Genomic DNA, 20,330 nt, shown 5'->3' with positions numbered 1-20,330 from the left:
TAACTACATCATCATCATTCAACATCATCGTCATCACCATGATTATCATCAGTAGCGACACCATTTTCATACTGATCCATATTTTAAAATATTTTAAAAACCCTGAGCACTGCTTGGGAGAGCATAATAGAAGTTGACATGATTCCTGCCCTCAAGGAGTTTAAAATGTAATGTGAGAGGGAGATGTAAGAAAAATTATCAATAGGAAGAGAAAGTGGATAGGCAGATGCATTGGTTAATAAATAAGGGCTATCAATTAATCAATCAATAGTATGTAACCTCCCCAGCGCTCAGAACAGTGCTTTGCACACAGTAAGTGCTTAATAAATGCTATCATTATTATTATTATTTGTTGAGCCTTATTTTCTGTAGAGCATGGAACTACATCCTTGGTAGAGCACAAAAGAATTAATAGATATGACCACCCCCCACCCCCTTGGAAGGGGATTTCTTCCCCTTCCAAGAGCTAGAAATCTAGCGGGGAAGATGGACACTGAAGTAAATTTCCAATAGGAGGAAGAAATAGAATATAAAGACATAAGCATAAGGAGTCCAAGTGCTTAAGGGGCACTGAAATGTGGAAGCGGCAGGAGTGGGGGGCAGAAGGTGGGGATGAGATATTATTCATTCAGTCGTATTTACTGAGCGATTACTGTGTGCAGAGCACTGTATTAAGATTAGTTAGGGAGGGCATCCTAGAGGAAATGTGATTTCTGGAGGGCCTTGTACATGGGGAGAGCATTATTCTGCTGGATGTGAAGAGGAGAGCATTATTCTGCTGGATGTGAAGGGGAGAGAGTTCCAGACTGTGCGGAAGGTGGCAGTAGAGGCGAGAAGGAAGAATAGGAAGTAGGTTGTTTTTAAACTAAGCTGGGGTGTAGTGGGAGAAAAGAATAGATAAGCAAAAGAGAAAAAGTTGATTGAGTGATTTAAAGCTCCCGCTTGATAAGGATTAGAATCAGCAAACATTGGAGGTTTCTGAGGAATGGGGAGATGTGTATAGAGCAACCATTTAGAATCAGTGTGACCTAGTTGAAAGAGCACGAGGCAAAGGACCTGAGTTCTAATCCTGGCTATGCCACTTGTCTGCCTTGTGACCTTGGACAAGTCATTTAACTCCCCTGTGCCTCAGTTTCCTTATTAATAAAATGGGTATTAAGACTGTGAGCCTCATTTGGGACATGGACTGTGTTGAATTGATTAGCTTCTATCTACCCCAGTGCTTAGTACAATCCCTGGAACATAGTAAGCATTTAATAAATACCATTAAAAAAAGATCCTGGAAGCAGAGTGAAGTATGGACTGGAAAGTGGAGAGGCTGGAGGAAGGAAACTCAGTGGGGAGGCTGGAACCTGGGATATGAAAAGTGCCTGGGGGCCATGAGGATGCAGTGGAATGGAAAGATCCTGGAGGAAGAACCTTCAGGATTTGTTTTTTCTTCATCATGGCCAAGCGAATCCACCAGGGACTCCTCCACCTCTCCATGTGACATCCAGAGCCTTTGGCATCTTCCTTCCCCAGGTCGCCACACTGTCTCCCTAGGAACCCTCACTGGCTCTCCACAGTGTCACCAAGGAGCCTTCCAGATCTACCTTCCACCACCAAATGGGGCAAAGAAAAGGAACCGCAGCCTGGTGCCACCTCCACAAAACCTTGGGAAAGTTGAGGCAGCTGCTGCTCCAGCAGTCACCATAACTGTGTTTGTGACTGTTAGACTGAGCTGTGAGGAGCCTGCAATTTAATAATAATAATAATAATGATAATAATAATAATAGTATTTGTGAAGCACTTACTATGTGCAAAGCACTGTTCTAAGCACTGGGGGGATACAAGGTGATCAGGTTGTCCCACATGGGGCTCACAGTCTTAATCCCCATTTTACAGATGAGGGAACTGAGGCACAGAGAAATTAAGTGACTTGCCCAAAGTCACCATTGGCTGCATCAGCCTCCTCTCTTATCTCCCATCCTCCTGTCTCTCCCCACTTCAATCTATACTGCACACTGCTGCCCGGATCGTCTTTGTGAAGAAACGCTCTGGGCATGTTCCTCCCCTCCTCAAAAATCTCCAGTGGCTACCAATCAACCTACGCATCAGGCAAAAACTCCTCACTCTCAGTTTCAAGGCTCTCCTTCACCTCGCCCCCTCCTACCTCACCTCCCTTCTCTTCTTCTACAGCCCAGCCCGCACCCTCCGCTCCTCATTTATTCATCCATTCATTCAATCGTATTTTTTGAGCGTTTACTGTGTGCAGAGCACTGTACCAAGCGCTTGGGAAGTACAAGTTGACAACATATAGAGACGGTCCCTACCCAACAGTGGGCTCACAGTCTAGAAGGGGGAGACAGAGAACAAAACAAAACATATTAACAAAATAAAATAGAATAAATATGTACAAATAAAATAAATAAATAGAGTAATAAATACGTACAAACATATATACATATATACAGGTGCTGTGGGGAGGGGAAGGAGGTAAGGTGGGGGCGATGGGGAGGGGGAGGAGGGGGAGAGGAAGGAGGGGGCTCAGTCTGGGAGCTCCTCTGCCACTAACCTCCTCACTGTGCCTCGTTCTCACCCGTCCCGCCATTGACCCCCGGCCCACGTCCTCCCCCTGGCCTGAAATGCCCTCCCTCTGCACATCCACCAAGCTAGCTCTGTTCCTCCCTTCAAAACCCTCCTGAGAGCTCACCTCTTCCAGGAGGCCTTCCCAGACTGAGCCCTCACCTTCCTCTCCCCCTCCTCCCCCCTCCCCAACCCCCCGCCCTATCTCCTTCCCCTCCCCACAGCACCTGTATATATGTATATATGTTTGTACATATTTATTACTCTATTTATTTATTTATTTTACTTGTTCATATCTATTCTATTAATTTTATTTTGTTAATATGTTTGGTTTTGTTCTCTGTCTCCCCCTTCTAGACTGTGAGCCCACTGTTGGGTAGGGACCATCTCTATATGCTGCCAACTTGTACTTCCCAAGCGCTTAGTACAGTGCTCTGCACACAGTAAGCGCTCAATAAATACGATTGAATGAATGAATGAATGAATTGGTGGAGCTGGGATTTGAACCCATGACCTCTGACTCCAAAGCCCGTGATCTTTCCACTGAGCCACGCTGCTTCTCTATAGCCACGGTGTGCTACTAATTTTTGTTTTTATTTTGCATTTCTACATCCTTGCCTCTAATCTTTTCTTAGTGCTTTGTTTCATCACTCCTCAAATCTGACAATTACTCTCCCCACCTTCAAAGCCTTATTAAAGGCACATCTCCTCCAGGAGGCCTTCCCTGACTAATCTTCCCCTTTCCTCTTTTCCCACTCCCCTCTGCTTCACCCTAACTTGCTCCCTTTGTTCTTCCTCCCTCCCAGCCCCACAGCATTCATGCAAGTATCTGTAATTTATTTATTTACATTAATGCCTGTCTCCCTGCCTCTAGGCTGTAAGCTCCTTGTGGGCAGGGAATGTGTTTGTTATTGTTGCATTGTACTCCCCCAAGTGTTTAGTACAGTGCACTTCTCACAGTAAGCGCTCAATAAATATAATTGCATGAATGAATGAATGATTCACTCTTTAAGTATCTGTCACCAGTCCCTTCTCCCTACTTACGTTCTTAGAGTCTGAGTCCCCTAGACCAAGGATGGTGTCTCATTTTAACTTGTGTATTCTGCACAGATGCCTAGTATAGTGCTCTGCATAGAGTAAGCATTTATTAAATGCCAGTACTACTATACTACTGTATATGAAAGTTGAAAGAGAGGGAGGAGTCAAGGATAGTGGAAAGAGCACTGGCTTGAGAGTCAGAGGTCGGGGGTTTTAACCCCGGCTCCGCCACTTATCAGCTGTGTGACTTTGTAACTTCTCTGTGCCTCAGTGACCTCATCTGTAAAATGGGGATTGAGACTGTGAGCCCCACGTGGGACAACCTGATTACCTTGTATCTACCCCAGCGTTTAGAACAGTGCTTGGTGCATAGTAAGCACTTAACAAGGACCATCAGGGACCACATTTAAGTGGTGCAGTAAGTTGCAGAATGGGAGAGAGGATGGCTCTAGAGGTGGGAATGGGTTAGTATATAGTAAACACTAATAAATACCAAAATAAAAATTTTAAAAGATAAGCAGACCTTAAAAAAAGTTTGATGGATGGACAAGTCATGATCTCTAACAGACATTTTCATCAAGCTGCTGATGTTGCTCACCCCTGGTATTCCATGGAGAAAGGTTGTATTGGGCAACATTTCTCTGCCCTTTTTCTATTTTTCTATCAGAACACGCCGCTATCAGTGCTCTCAAATGCATGTTACAGAGCAGGATTATTTCAACTTTAGTGATGGTCACAGTTAAGCTATCAAGTGTCACATTTGAATTCCACATCTTAATGTGAAAACTCATTATTCACTTTGAGGTTTTGAAGATGAGGTCAGGATCGTAGAAACAAACCATCAGTTCAGTGGGCTCTGCTTTGACCGGTGTTAGCTTTTAGCTTGATTTGATGTAAATAATTACACTGGGAGCTCAGAAATTATGAAGTGAGATGAAATACTGCTCAATCCATTTATAAATAAGTGACTTTATAGACTGGAAACAGATATTTCACCCTGGGTGATAGAAAGGCATTGAAACTACATTAACCCTGAGAGCACAGTAGCTACCCTTCCAGGGGAAACTTCAAGAATCATTCTGATTTTTCCTGAGTTTTGTTTGGTTTCCAAAGCTTGCTGCATTGCCTTCAGTGTATGAAGACTGAAAAGGGGAGATCCACATTTTGCACTGAGAGGATCCTTGTAATAATGAAAACCAAACTTGGGAGCCCCCTCAGCCACACCAGGCCTTATGGCATCCCCACACAATAGAGGTGTCCAATTCTGGTGGGGAGGGAGAGAATAAAGCAGAAATTTGCAGCTGCTGCCACTCCAGTCCCCAAGATCTCTCTGACAATTTTCTCTGAGTGTTCTGCGGGGGATTAGTGAGCTCTGAGAGTTGGTAATGTGATATAGAGTCTTTCACAAAGCTTAATCCAGAGTGGCTCAGCAAGGGTGCAAAGCCTTCAGGTTTTCCAGTTATCAGTGCAAGGAGAAATGCCAGCAAACCATCCTATACAAGACAGCCAGATGTCCAGGCCCAAAAAGCTATGTCCCCAGTGGTTCAGTATGGAGGCATCATGGAGTCTGAAACTGCCCCTTATCCCCTATAACACTGAGCAGAATGCATATTGGGAAAGAAATGCTGGTAACAGGTCCTGTTCTCTTCTGCTCTGGGTGACTAAATCACTGTGATATTTGTTAAGCACTTACTATGTGCCAAGTGCTGGGATAGATACACAATCACTTGAGATACAGTCCCAGTCCCACATGGAGCTGACAGTCTGAGTGGAAAGGAGAACAGGTTTTTAAATCTCCATTTTCAGATGAGGAAACTGAGGCAGAGTAGTGACACGATTTTCCCAAGGTCACAGAGCAGAAGAGTGGTGGAGTCTCCCTTCTCCTCCCATTGATTTATCCACCACCAATGTGGTCAGGTTTACCCTTTCAGATAATAATAATGGCACTTATTAAGCGCTTACTATGTGCAAAGCACTGTTCTAAATGCTGGGGAGGTTACAAGGTGATCAGGTTGTCCCGCGGGGGGCTCACAGTCTTCATCCCCATTTTGCAGATGAGGTAACTGAGGCACAGAGAAGTGAAGTGACTTATCCAAAGTCACACAGCAGACAAGCGGCAGAGCTGGGATGTGAACCCATGACCTCTGACTCCAAAGCCCATGGTCTTTCCACCGAGCCACGCTGCTTCAGATGAGCGTGAATTAATTGTTTCAATTGTTAGCTTAGCTTTTCCAGTTCTGGAAAATTTAGTTATTAACCCATAGTTAGTGCTGTGACTGGAAACCATGCCACTCATGGTGAGATGCTCTCAGGGAGATTACCAGTGTGATTGAAAGACAGATAATTTATCTTTTCCCTAGGTTATATTCACCTCAATTACCACCTCAACATTTCTGTGCTTAACACACATTTATACTCTCACGGCCACCCAGAACTCATCCGTACATACTGTTTTACAAACTCCATTACCTAAGAACTCACTTAAATTCACTTGTCCATCTTCCTCCTCTCTGTGAACTATTTTAATGCCTCTCTCTTCTGATAGATTATAATTCCTTGAGTGCAGGGTTTTCATCTCTTAACACTACTTTACTCCCCCAAATATTTAGTACAATGCTCTGCAGGCAGCTGACATTCAATAAGTATGATTTATTGGTTGATTGAGTGATTCAAATGCTACTGCCCACTGCACATGAGCATATGATGAAATCTCAAGAACTTTGGTGTCTGACAGTGTCTGAAGAAAATGGGCCACGTAGTGCCAGCCTACACCCTCTACCACTACAGGATTTCATTGCTCTAATCCGGTTAGTCATCAAATCCAGGCAGACATCTCAAGTCACGATTCCCAAACACAACACTGCGGAGACCATTCACATGATTCCTGTCAGAGCTGGTTGGTCAATCCACCTGTGAGAGAAGCCTGGGAGGAATCCATGGGGCCTTCAAACATTTCCTAAACATTCACCACTATGACACAGAACTAATTTAGTTCACTGCCCATGAAAAGACAGAGGATGCTGACCAAATCCAAACACTTACACAACCCAAGACATTTAGGCTTCTATCAACACACAAACTATTACACAATTACAAGGTCCTTTCAATACCATCAATCAATCAGTCAATCAGTGGTACTTAATGAGCACTTACTTTGTGCACTTGGGAAAGTACACTACAAAGAAGTAGGTAGACATGATCTTTGCCCTCAGGGAACTTTCAGACTAGAGGTGGAGAAAGACATTACAATAAATTACAGATAATAATAATAATCATGATTACAGTACATGTTTTGTGCTTTCTATGTGCCAAACACTGTTCTAAGCACTGAGGTAGGTACAAGTTAATCAAGTTGGAAACAGTCCCTGTCCTACATAGGGCTCACAGCCTTAATCCCCATTTTACAGATGAGATAACTGAAGCCCAGAAAAGTGAAGTGTCTTGCCCAAGGTCACACAGCAGACATGTGACAGAGCTGAGATTAGAACTCAGGTCCCTGTGACTCCCAGACCCACGTTCTACCCACTAAGTCACGCTGCAACTGGGGATAGTTGTATCTATCAAGTTGAACACAGTCCCTTTGCTCTTCTCCACTCCCCGCCCCACTTGTGTACTTGTGTATATATGTACATATCTATAATTATAATTCTACTAATTTTTATTAACAATGTATATAGATCTATAATTCTACTTATTTATAATAATGTTACTGATGTCTGTTTACTTGTTTTGATGCCTGCCTCCCCCATTCTATGAGCCCGTTTTGGGCAGGGATTGTCTCTATTTGTTGCTGAATTGTACTTCCCAAGCGCTTAGTACAGTGCTCTACACACAGTAAGCGCTCAATAAATATGATTGAGTGAATGAATGAATGAAGTGGGGCTCACAGTCTCAATCCCCATTTTACAGATGACTTAGCACAGCAGACAAGTGGTGGAGTCAGGATTCGAACCCATAATCTTCCGACTCCCAGGCCCAGGCTCTATCCATTATGCCACACTGCTTCTCCATGGATATGTACATAAGTGCTGTGGAGCAGACAGAGAGTGGGATGAATACCTAGTGCCCAAAGGATATCCAAATGCCTAGGTGACACCGTAGTTAGAGGGAGTCAGAGAAGGAGGGCTTAATTTGGGAAGGTTGCTTAGGGGAGATGTGACTTTAAAAAGGCTCTGAAGGTGGAGAGAATTGTGGTTTGGTATGTATGGAGGAGAAGGGAGTTCAGGGACAGAATGAGGACATGGGAAAAGGTTCAACCATGAGATAAAAGACATAGAGGCACATTGAGAAAGCCAGCATTAGAAGAGTGAAGTGTGCGCTCTGGGCTGTAGTAGGAGATCAATGAGGTAAGGAAAGAGGGGGTGAGCCGACTGGGTGCTTTAAAGCCAAAAGTAAGGAGTTTCTGTTTTTTGCAGAGCAGATGAGCAACCACTGGAAGTTCTTGAGCAGTAGAAAGATGTAGACTGAATGTTTTTTTAGAAAAATGATCCAGGTAGCCAAGTGAAGAATGGACTGGGGTGGGGAAAGACAGGAGGCAAGGAGGTCAGTGTAGAGGCAGATGCAGTAATCAAGGGAAAAAGCAGTTTGAATGAAGAGAAAAGGATTTTAGTGATGTTGTGAAGGTAGAACCTTTAGGATTTGGTGACAGATTGAATATCTGGGTTGTATGAGAGAGCTGAGGTTAATGTTAATACATCAAAACTGCTTGAAGCTTTGAACACTCACATACAGTCCACGGCAGAATCTTACACAAACTTTCTGCCCTGCTCCACAGTACCTTAGGCAGAAGGAATGAGAGAACTGGAGATTTTCAGAGAGTTCTAGAGTAGGCCTGAGAGTTCCAGAACTTTTCAGGGATTGGTAGAGGGTAGTGGGCAATTACCTATGTTAGATTGCAAGCCTCCCATTGGGAAGGAACTATATCTCAAATTTCCACCTGTGTATTCTTTCCCAGATCTTAGTGCAGTACTCTGCACACAATAAGTGCTTAATAAATACTATTGCTACTACTACTACTAGACTACAACTCTTCCTTAAAAATCTGTCCAACTTGATTGGTCTCATTCCTAGAGGGCCTTGACAAATGTAGATCTTCTGGGAAATGTGGCTTCCAGTTACGTGTCCTACCTTCCCTATCCCCCCTTGACCTCAACTCTACCTAGGTCACTCAATCCGTCAATCAAATTTATTGATCACTTACTGTTTGCAGAACACTGTACTAAGCCCTTGGGAGAGTACAATATAGCAATAAACAGACACATTCCCTGCACACAATGAGTTTACAGTCTAGGGGGGAGACAGGCATAAATATAAATAAATTACAGATACGTGCATAAGTGCTATGGGGCTGAAAGGAGGGACGAATAAAGGGAGCAAGCCAGGGTGATGCAGAAGAAAATGGGAGAAGAGGAAAGGAGGGTTTAATCAGGGAAGGCCTCTTGGAAGAGATGTGCCTTCAATAAGGCTTTGAAGTCATGGAGAGTAACAGAGAATAGAGAAACATTGTCCCTCTAACTGATGGTGGCCTATCATTTTTATCAGAAAACAAGTTAATTAAAGAACCTGAGGCAATTGTTCCCTTGGAAGCCCTCCTGCAGTTGATCCAGTGGAAGAAGCACTGCTCTGGGATTCAGGGAACCTGCGTTCTATTCTCGGTTCTGTCTGTGGTGGGCAAATATTGGCTAAGGCTGCTTATGCATTTCACAGTGAACTGCACCTCAGCCCGCTTACCTGCTCGATGGATTCCGTGCCCCAGTGAGAACGTCCATGGCTGGGAATTACAGAGTGAGAGTGGTGCTGCACAAATCCCTAGTCCTAGAAGCATTTTTTCTTCCAGGCTGTGTATCCTGAAGACTCAGGCCTGAGGTTCACCTATCATTCCTGTGGGAAACACCATCCATCCATCCATCCATCCATCCATCCACCTACCAATCCGTGTGCCCAGGAGTAACTCTAGAACACAATTCATTCATTCAGTTGCATTTATTGAGCACTTTCCATGTGCAGAGCAAATAGCACGCACCTGTGTCAGAAGAACTAAGGCATTCCAAAAGAGTCACAGGTAGCTCTTATCCAAATTGGGTCTCATAGTTCCTTATCTTATTTTATGTTTCTTTGGTCCTTTTAAGGCTTTTCAGCAACCAGAAATCAGATCCTTGCTTTCTTTTTATGTTTGACTCTGATCTGGGTAGGATGTCCCATCAGGAAGAATGGACAAGCCTCAGTGCTGAGACTTCTGGGCCAGGAACCCACATGAGGAAATGGATTTTAGGGAACCAGCATATCCTAGAGAAAAGAGCATAGGCCCGGTAGTCAGAAGACCTGGGTTCTAATCCAAGCTCAGCTACTTGCCTGCTAGGTGACCCTGGGCAAATCCCTTATTAATAATAATAATTAATAGTAATAATAATAATAATGGTATTTGTAAAGTGCTTACTATTTTTCAAGCACTGTTCTATGCATAGGGTAATAATAATAGTGGCATTTGTTAAGCGCTTATTATGTGCCAAGCACAGTTCTAAGCACTGGGGTAGATACAAGGTAATGCGGTTGGACACAGATTCTATCCCATGTCTTAATCCCCATTTTACAGATAAGGTAACTGAGGCCCAGAGAAGAGAAGTGACTTGCCCAAGGTCACACAACAGTGAAGTGGCAGAGGCAGGATTAGAACCCATGTCCTCTGACGTCCAAGTCCTATGCTCTTTCCACTAAGTCGCACTGCTAGGTCAGACACAGTCCCTGTCCCACAAGAGCTTAAAGTCTAAGTAGGAGGGAGAGCAGGTATTGAATCCCCATTTTACAGCTGAGGACACTGAGGTCCAGAGAAGTTAAGTTACTAGCCCAGGTCTCATAGCAGGTGAGTGGTAAAGCCAGAATTAGAAATCAGGTCCTCTGATTCCTAGGCCTGTGCTTTTTCCACCAAGACATACTGCTTAAGTTCTTTGTACCACAGTTTCTTCATCTGTAAAATGGCTATTCAATATCTGTTCTCCCTTCCACCCAGACTGTAAGCCCTATGTGGAACAGGGAATGGGTCCAACCTGATCATCTTGTATCTACCCCAGCACTTAGTACAGTACTTGATGCATAAAAAACACTTAACAAATTCCATCATTATTATTATTAGTGGTTTGTACAGTGTCACTCACACTCTCCCTGCCAGTTGTGATCTCATTGTACACAGAGTCAGCCAGTTGGCAGGTGGGACTGCAGCTCGTTGCAAAGTTCACACAAAAGCATGTTATATGCAGGACCCATTGATGGCCTAAATAATTGTGATAGAGTCCATGGTGTGATTTAAAGCCAAAAGCAGAGTAGAGAAGTGAAGAGGCAGCATAGCCTGATGGAAAGAACATGGGCCAGGGAGTTAAAGGACCTGGATTCCAATCCCAGCTCCACCACTGGTCTGCTGCGTGACCTTGATCAAGTCCCTTAATTTGCCTGTGCCTCATTTACCTCATCTGTTAAATGGGGATTAAGATTGTGAGTCCCATATGCGACATGGGCTGTATCCAACTTGATTATCCCATATCTACCCCAGTGCTTAGTGCAGTGCCAGACTAAAAGTAAATGCTTAACACATGCCACTAAAAAAAACCACCCAAAAAACCAAAACACAGCAGGCAAATACCTCTGGAGCCACAACAATCCCATTGCTCATGTTAACTACCTATTTTTAGGACTCCTGTTAGACCTGCCCCACCTCACAGAACCCCCTAAGGGGTTCTTCACTACTTTCAGAGCCAGGACAAAAACTAGCTCTCTCAATTCCCAGAGCCAAAGCTACTCCAATGTTGTTAAACAGCTAAATAACCCAAGATAGAGATTTTCCTTACACCACCACCAGGAGGAAAACACAGGGGATGGAAGCATTATTGAAGAAAGGCCAAGAACATCTTCATAAGAAGAAAGACCTAAAGAGACATCTAGTGGCCCAGTCACTGCTTGCACATATTTTTGCTCAAAAGAGGGGTTATCTCTAAAAGAAGGTTGGTTTGGGGTTTGTTCTGGAATCCAAGTCACCATTAGCCCCATCTTGCTTGATTTCATCTTTTTTGGACTCGAAAAAAAGTCCCCTTCCTCCCCCTCTCCACCCCCCCCACCTTACCTCCTTCCCTTCCCCACAGCACCTGTATATATGTATATATGTTTGCACGTATTTGTTACTCTGTTTATTTTACTTGTACATATTTATTCTGTTTATTTTATTTTGTTGATATGTTTTGTTTTGTTCTCTGTCTCCCTCTTCTAGACTGTGAGCCCACTGTTGGGTAGGGACCATCTCTATATGTTGCCAACTTGTACTTCCCAAGCACTTAGTACAGTGCTCTGCACACAGTAAGCGCTCAATAAGTACGATTGATCGATTGATTGATTGATTGAAAAGTTGTGGTTGAATTTGTTTTTCTGTAGAAGATATTGCTGACAGTTTCTGTCTTTTTTTTTTCTCCAGTCTCTGTAACCTTCCAGTGGGAATGGGGGTTTCTGATAAATATGGTTTCCTTGTCCTACACCTCCTGGCTCACATGAAGAGGAATATTTTTCCCCAACAGTCCAAGGCTGCTTTGAGGTGTAAAGGGGGCATTCTACTGAAAAATTTTGCTCTTGATTTTATCAGTTTATCCACTAATGAAGAAAAAATGATTTAATTAGATCTGGAATCCAATTCCCGAAGAATGCATGTCAGGATATTCTCTCCTCTCTAGAATGCCTAGACAAAAACTTCTCAAAAACAAACAATGAAAATAGCTATTGTATTTGTAGAACGAGGATTAAAACTGTGATCCCTATTTGGGACATAGACTGTGTCCAACTAAATTAGCTTGTATTCAATCGTATTGATTGTGTGCTTACTGTGTGCAAAGCACTGTATTAAGCACTTGGGAGAGTACAATAAAAAAATAAGCAGACACATTCCTGCCCACAACAAACTCACAGTCTAGGGGGGGGACAGACATTAGTATAAATAAATAAATTATAGATATATGCATATGCACAAGTGCTATGGGGCTGGGAGGGGGGATATCTACTTCAGCGCTAGTACAGTGCCTGGAAAATAGCAAGTGCTCAACAGATATCATAAAACAAAGCACTGGGGTAGATTCAAGATAATCAGATCAGACACAATCCCTTCCCCACGTAGGGCTCACAGTCTAAAAATGAGGGAAAGCAGGCTATGTTATCCCCATTTTACAGATGAGGATATCGTGACCCAAAGGTGTAACCCGACTTGCCTGAGGTCATAGACGGTGGGCCAGTGGCAGAGGTGGGATTAGAAGCCAGGGCTTTTGAGACCTAAGTGCCATGCACTTCCCATAGGACAGCACTGCCTCTCCTAGCACATCAGAAGAGGTGTGGATCTTCCCTCTCTGGAGGAGTGATGGGTCTCATGAGGCTAGGCTGGGGTGGTCTGAATGTATTCTCAAGAAATTCTGTTGATGGATTATCGACCCCGGGGCCCCAGGCAAACCCACCAATCTTCCCGTCCTTCAGAATGGAAGTGACTCAATCTAACTTTCTGCCTTGATGTTGTATCAAAATTAGAGCCCCACCAGTGAGCAATGGCTCTGTAGGCCTGCAGAGAGTTGTTGGGTGACAGGGGCAAAACACAGCCCTAATTGCCTCTCACTGTGGTGTCCAATTAAGGATTCTGAAGAAACCAATCTTTGTGCCTTTTCACCACTAGAAATATCCACAGAAAAGAAATCTTTCTGTACGGTCACCAATCCACTCTTTGTTAGGTTACTAGGCACTCAGTGTCCTGCCACTGAACACTCGGCCCTCCAAGGAAAAAAGGCTTACTTTAAAAATGAAAGAAAAAACTCAACAAGAGGCTTCTCTTCCCTCCTCGCTCTGGGCATTCTATGCTCACTTCTAATCCCCGGAAGAAACGCTGGACTCCTTTATTTGTTCGTCAGCTCAGCTCCTCCGATCCTGCCCAATCCCAAGCCATTAGTAGAAATGGTTCTTTCTCACCCAGAGCTGTGCCACTGATGCACATTCTTTCCCTCCAGAGAAGCTGGCTTTAGTTTTCAACTGGGAATCCCTATCACTCTCAAACTGTGAAGATGAAATTCTATTTCCAGGTGCAAGATATGTGGAAAGCTCAACTCAGAGCCCCCAGTGTGTATTTGGGGAGAATCAAGCCACTCCATTTTGCCAGAGAGCATCCTTTCTGAGTGGGCTCTTTGGCCTGATAAAGTCAAGTTCCAAAAGATCATTTTAAAGCAGAGAAAAAAGGATGAGGAAATCACTGAAATCAATGGTCAAGCTGGAAGGTGGCTCCCCTTTGTCGGTGTCCCAGACACAATGTGCCTTTCCCTTGCCAGGAAGAAGGATTATGAAGGATCCAAATGGGCACGAAATTGTATAGTCTCCTTTATTAACCCCTTCCAGGACCTTAGAAAGAAACATTTTCTGCACCTCTCACCTAAATTTTTCCTGTTTGAGTCCCAGCACATTTCCTTCTTTTATGTCCTTGCCAGAAGACGACGCCAGCTGACCAACTGGGCTATTAAATCACTAACAACTCTCTTGGCCGGCTTTGATGCTCCTCTGTTCCAGGAGGCTTTCCCTGATTCCCTAAATTTTCTTTTTCCCAGATCGTAACTACTCCACTACAACCTCAGCATCACAGTCCCCATGTAACACTGTCGACTCTAGACTGTAAATCTGTTGTGGGCAGGGATTGCCCCTCTTTATTGCTTTATTGTACTTTCCAAGCATTTAGTACAGTGCTCTGCACTGTACTAAATTAATGTGTGCAAATTGCACACTAAATTAGTGTGCAATTAATATGATTGAATTAATTAATTAATTAATTAATAACACAATGATGATGATGGTGATTATTATTATTATCATTTGTTAAGAGCTTACTATGTGTCAAACACTGTTCTGGAAGTGCTAGGGAAGTTGAGAGTCAATCACTCAGGTTACTGTCCCTGTACCTCCTGAGGCTCATAATCTAAGTAGGCAGGAGAACAGGTATAGAAACCTCATTTTACTTTTGAGGAAACTATGGCACAGAGAAGTTAAGTGACTTGTCCAAGCTCACACAGCAAACGGTTGGCAGAGCTAGGGTTGGAACTGAGGTCCACTGACTCCCAGGCCCATGCGCTTTTTCCGCTAGGTCATGTTGGTTTTCAATGCATATATGTTTGCATTGAATGTATATGCTTACTTTGGGCCAAGTGTAAGGGTAGATACAAGATTGGGCACAGTCCCTGTCCCATACTGGGCTCAAAGCCTAAGAGGAAGTGAGAATGGATATCAAAGTAAGAAAAATATCAAGGAAAATCAAGACAAAGAGAAGCTCCCAGAGCAGGTGTTTGGCAGAGCTGGAACTGGAACCAGGGTCTCTTGATTCTCTGTCCCATGTTCTTTGCACTAAGCTTCCCTGTCTTTCATTCATTCTCTTGTCCAACTCTCCATTCTCTTTGTCCTATTTCTAAACAATCCAGTATCAGCTTTCCAGTATCTGTAAACTACCTGAGGGAAGGAATTGGGCTTTTTACCACTTTCATATCAATCAGTCAATCTCAATCAATGGTTTATTGAGCATCCACTGAGTCAGAAACTCTCCTCCAAGCACTTGGGAAGGTACAACAGAAACAAGATACACATTTCCCGCCTTCAAATAATTTTCAATCTAACCTGTAACACAGACAGGTAAAAATTAATTACAGATGATGGAAGCAGGAAGAAAAAAGGTGTAATATGTAGTAGTGGGATTATGTTAGAAAGACCAAAGGCACAGGGCTGGGAGTCAGAGGACCTGGGTTCTAATCCTGGATCCGCCACTTGTCCACTGTGTGACCTTGGGAAGGTCACTTAACTTCTCTGTACTTCAGTTACTTCATCTGTCAAATGGGGACTAAGACTGTGAGCCCCATGTGGGACATGGACTGTATCCAACCTGATTGGCTTGTATCTATCCCAGTGCTTAGTACAGTGACTGGCACATAGTAAACACTTAACAAATACCATTAAAAAAACTGAATAACTGAATTTACAAATAAAAATATACATATCTACATTTGCTAAAGATAGGAATAAAATACTATACCAAGAGCCTTGCTCAGAGCTGTACACCATGTAAGAGCTCAGTAAATATTCCTGCTAGAGAGAAGCAGTGTGGCCTCCTGGAAAGAGAATGAACCTGGGAGTCAGAGGATCTGGGTTCTATTCCTGACTCTGCCACTTGTCTGCTGTGTGATCTTGGCCAAGCCACTTAACTTCTCTATGCCTCAGTTACCTCATCTGTAAAACGGGGATTAAGACTGTGAGTCCCATGTGGGACAACCTGATTACCTTGTATCCCCCCAGTGCTTAGAACAGTGCTTGGCATATAGTAAGTGCTTAACAAATGCCATCATTACTATTATTATTATTCCCATCTCTGCCACTTGTCTCCTGTGGGATGTTAGGTAAATCACTTCACTTCTTTGGCCCTTGGTTTCTTCATCTGCAAAATGGTGATTAAGTACCTGTTCTCCCTTCCCTTTAGATTGGAGGCCCCATGTGGTACAGGGACTCTGTCTGATCTGATTAAATTTGTCCCTGGAGGAGACAAGCACTTGGCAAATCGTAAGTGCTTAACAAATATCATAGTAATTATTAGAGAAATGCTATAAATTGAGTGGGGTAGGTTTTGACACAAAGAAATACTTGCCATCATCAATGTAAGCAGTACCAATAAGAACCTATAAGGCCCAAAGAACCAAATAGCTCAAACTAAAACTGATCTTCAACCCCAGATTCATTCCACTGACCAAGAGCCCTTTGACATCATTAGCGCAACTTACTGCCTAATCAGTCAATCATTTATTGAACTATTTACTAACTGCTTGGGAGAGCATAATGCAATAAAATAGGTAGCCACAATCTCTTCCTACAAGGAGCTTACATTCACTCAAGAAGGGTACCTAATAGTCACCAAGCCTGTGGATAGGCAGTCCTGGGCAAAGGCAGGGAGATAGATGAGATGACTTCATAAGATATCTTCTCTAGGCTAGAAATCGGCAATACCAAATGGATGAGGAGCAGTGTTACCTAGGTTAAAGAACATAGGCCTGGGAGTCAGAGGTCTTCAGACTCCGGCTTCAAATCCCAATTCTTCCACTTGTCCACTTGTCTTGGGCAAGTCACCTAACTCTTCTATGCCTCAGTTACTTCACCTGTAAAATGGGGATTGGCTGTGAGTCCCATGTGGGACATGGACTGTGCCCTACCTGTCCTGTATCTCTCACAATTGCTTGATGCTTAGTAAACATTTAACAAATACCATTTAAAAAATAAACTCTCTATCTCAGTTTCCTCATTTGAAAATCTGGATTTGGACTGTGAACCCCAGGTGGGACAAGGATTGTGTACAACCTAGTGCAGTGCTTGGCACATTGTAAGCACTTAACAAATGCCATAAAAAATAAAATAAAATACCTGTTCCCCCTCCTATTTAGACTGTGAGCCCCATGTGGGACCTCATTATCTTGTATCTACCCCGGGGTTTTGTACAGTACTTGGCATATAGTAACCACTTAAACATAATAATTATAATTTTTATGTCATGCTTCTTTTTTATGGTATGGTATTTGTTAAGCACTTACTATTCTAAGAGGTGGGGTGGATACAAGTTAATTCATTTGGACACAGTCCCTGTTCCTCATGGTTCTCACAGTCTTAATACGGAAAAGGCAGGCTGTTATGACAGCTCTTACATTTTCTCTTTCAGTCAACTTTCAAGGCAACTCTCTCCCTTCTAATTATCCACTCTGTTTTCCTTCACCACCCCAACTCACGCTCCACATCCCTCTTAAACTAATCTACTCACTATGCCTTGCTCTCCTCCCTTCTGCCTTCTACCTTTCTGCCTGAACTCCCTCCCCTTTCACATATCACAGACCACTGCTCTCTCCATCTTCAAAGCCCTTTTGAAAGCCTGTCTCCTCCAGGAGGCTTTCCCTGATTAACTTACATTTGTCTCTCCCCCTGACAATTCAGTTCTTCTGTGCCACCTACGCCCTTAAATGCTCCAACTGACATATACATCTTTACATTCTTATTATCTCACTCTGCCTGTAAGTTATATGTGTCTGTCTCCCCGTCTAGATTTAATCACTTTGAGGTCAGGGAGTACGTCTACTAACTCCATGCGCTTAGTGCAGTGATCTGCACACAGTAGGTGCTCAAGCGCTTAGTACAGTGCTCTGCACACAGTAAGCGCTCAATAAATGCGACTGAATGAATTAATATGATTGGTGGAAAGCTGGCAGTTTTCAAGGTTAGAGCGGGGAGAGCTTTACAGAGTGGTGGTAAAGAGTTCCCCTTAGTGGCTGTCTAGGCAACTTCAAAGTTGGCATTTTTAACATTCTGAATCTAACCCAATAGAACGACTAAAAAAAAATAAGCTATGAATTCTCCGAACAGGCATATTCCTTTTATTTCTCTTCATTTTTCAACCAGAAACAAAAGGTCCCCTAAATACATGTGTTTCTAAAGGCTCCTTTGAAAAATTTCTTATGAAATGCATAGTAATTTGATCATTAAAAATGTAATCGAATTGTAATCGCCTCTCTCATTTGGGGATTACGCCTAGTTAAGGATTGAAAATGTATTCGTTGACCACTACAAGGGCAAGTCATGCTTTAGAAGCCCTGGACAATGTCTGAAGGGGAAATCAGACATAATAAATGGCAATTAACTGAGCAGCTATATTTGACTTCCTTTCCGCAAAACTTTTGAAACTGTGGGGAGAAGGTTCCATTCCTTAAAGTTGATGGACAGTAGCCCGGAAGACCCAAAGTCTGTGGAGGGTTTAAATGGCAGTGGTATTAGCTATCGTTAGCTAGGGAGGCAATGTGGCTTAGTGGAACGAGTGTGGGTCTGGAAATCAGAGAACCTGGGTTCTAATTCTAGCTCTGCCACTTAATTGCTGTGTGACCTTGGGCAATTCACTTTCCTTCTCTTTTCCTCAGCTCTCTCATCTGCAAAGTGGGGATTCAATCCCTGTTTTACTTCCTACTTAGACTGTAAGCCTCACGTGGAACTTGATTAACTTGTAACTACTCCAGCACTTAGTATAGTGTTTGACACACAGAAAGTGCTTAACAAATACCACAATTATTAGAGTTCTGCACTCCCACCAGTTACCTGAGCAGGGAAGAGTGTAAGCCCCTTGAGGGCAGAGATAATAGCAATAGCAGCAACAACAACAGTAATAATAATTTAAAATAATAATAATGTACTTGTTAATGCTCACTATGAGCCAAGCACTGTGATACATACAAGTTTATCAGATCAGATACAGTTCCTGTCCCACATAGGGCTCACAGTCCAAGGGGGAGAACAGGTATTTTATCCCCATTTTACAGATGAGGAAGTTGAAGCACAAAAGTTAAGTGACTTGTCCAAGATCACACAGCAGGCAAGTGGCAGAGATGGGAATAAAAGTTAGGACCTCTGACTCCCAGGCCCGTCTCTCGGTTAGCTAAAGGAAGCGAATGCATCCCACCCACCTTGGTTAACTAGACGCTCCGAGGGTGAGATGCTGTTCCCACTGATTCACGCACCTCCGTCTCGGCGACTTTTCCGTCCGAGTGTAAGGATTTGTGACCAGCAGATGGCGCTGTGTTCCACCTTTGGCTAACCTGGAGAGCTGCGTCTTGAGAAAAGGGTTAGGAGCCCCTAGTCAAGGTTGGGGTTCGCTTTTATTCGTAGAACTAAAGTTGCCGAGACGATGGGATGGAAGCTTGTTAGTGATGTTTCAGGCAGCTTGATTTTTCCATTTGGGGCACTTTCCCTCGCCCCTTCCCTGTTGCCTTCTGCTGGGTAGGAGGCCGAGCCCTGTTGAAGACTTCCACACCACAAGTACAATCTCTCATATCCCGGCTGAATTACTGCAGCAGCGTCCTTTCTGATCTCCCAATCTCCTGTCTCTCCCAACTTCAGTCTATACTTCACTCAGTTGCCGGGATTATCTTTCGACAGAAACGCTCTGGGCATGACACCCCCTTCATCAAAAATCTCCAGTGGTAACCTATCAACCTCCGTATCAAGCAAAAACTCCTCACTATGGCTTCAAAGCTCTCTATCACTTTGCCCCCTCCTATCTCACCTCCCTTCTCTCCTACAGCCCAGCCTGCACACTCCACTCCTCTGGGGCTAACCTTCTCACTGTGCCTCGTTCTCGGCTGTCCCACTGTCGACCCCTGGCTCACGTCCTACCTCTGGCCTGGAATGCCCTTCCTCCTCACATCCACCAAACTAGCACACTTCCCCCCTTCAAAGCCCTACTGAAAGCTCACCTCCTCCAGGAGGTCTTCCCAGAATAAGCCCCCCTTTCCCTCTGTTCCTCCTCCTCTCCCCTTCACCCTGACTCCCTCCCTCTACTCTACCCCCCTCTCCACCCCACAGCACTTGTGCATATATGTACATATTTATCATTCTATTTATTTTATTAATGATGTGTATATGTCTATAATCCTATTTATTTATATTGATGCTATTGATGCCTGTTCACTTTGATGTCTGTCTCCCCCCTTCTAGACTCTCCCCCCTTCTAGACTGTGAGCCCATTCATTCATTCATTCAATCGTATTTATTGAGCACTTACTGTGTGCAGAGCACTGTACTAAGCGCTTGGGAAGAACAAGTCACAACCTATAGAGATGACCCCTACCCAACAACGGGCTCACAGTCTAGAAGGGGGAGACAGACAACAAAAC

Source organism: Tachyglossus aculeatus, chromosome X1 (assembly GCF_015852505.1).
Source record: "Tachyglossus aculeatus isolate mTacAcu1 chromosome X1, mTacAcu1.pri, whole genome shotgun sequence".
In the NCBI taxonomy this organism is placed as follows: domain Eukaryota; kingdom Metazoa; phylum Chordata; class Mammalia; order Monotremata; family Tachyglossidae; genus Tachyglossus; species Tachyglossus aculeatus.
This window is presented reverse-complemented; position numbering follows the sequence as displayed.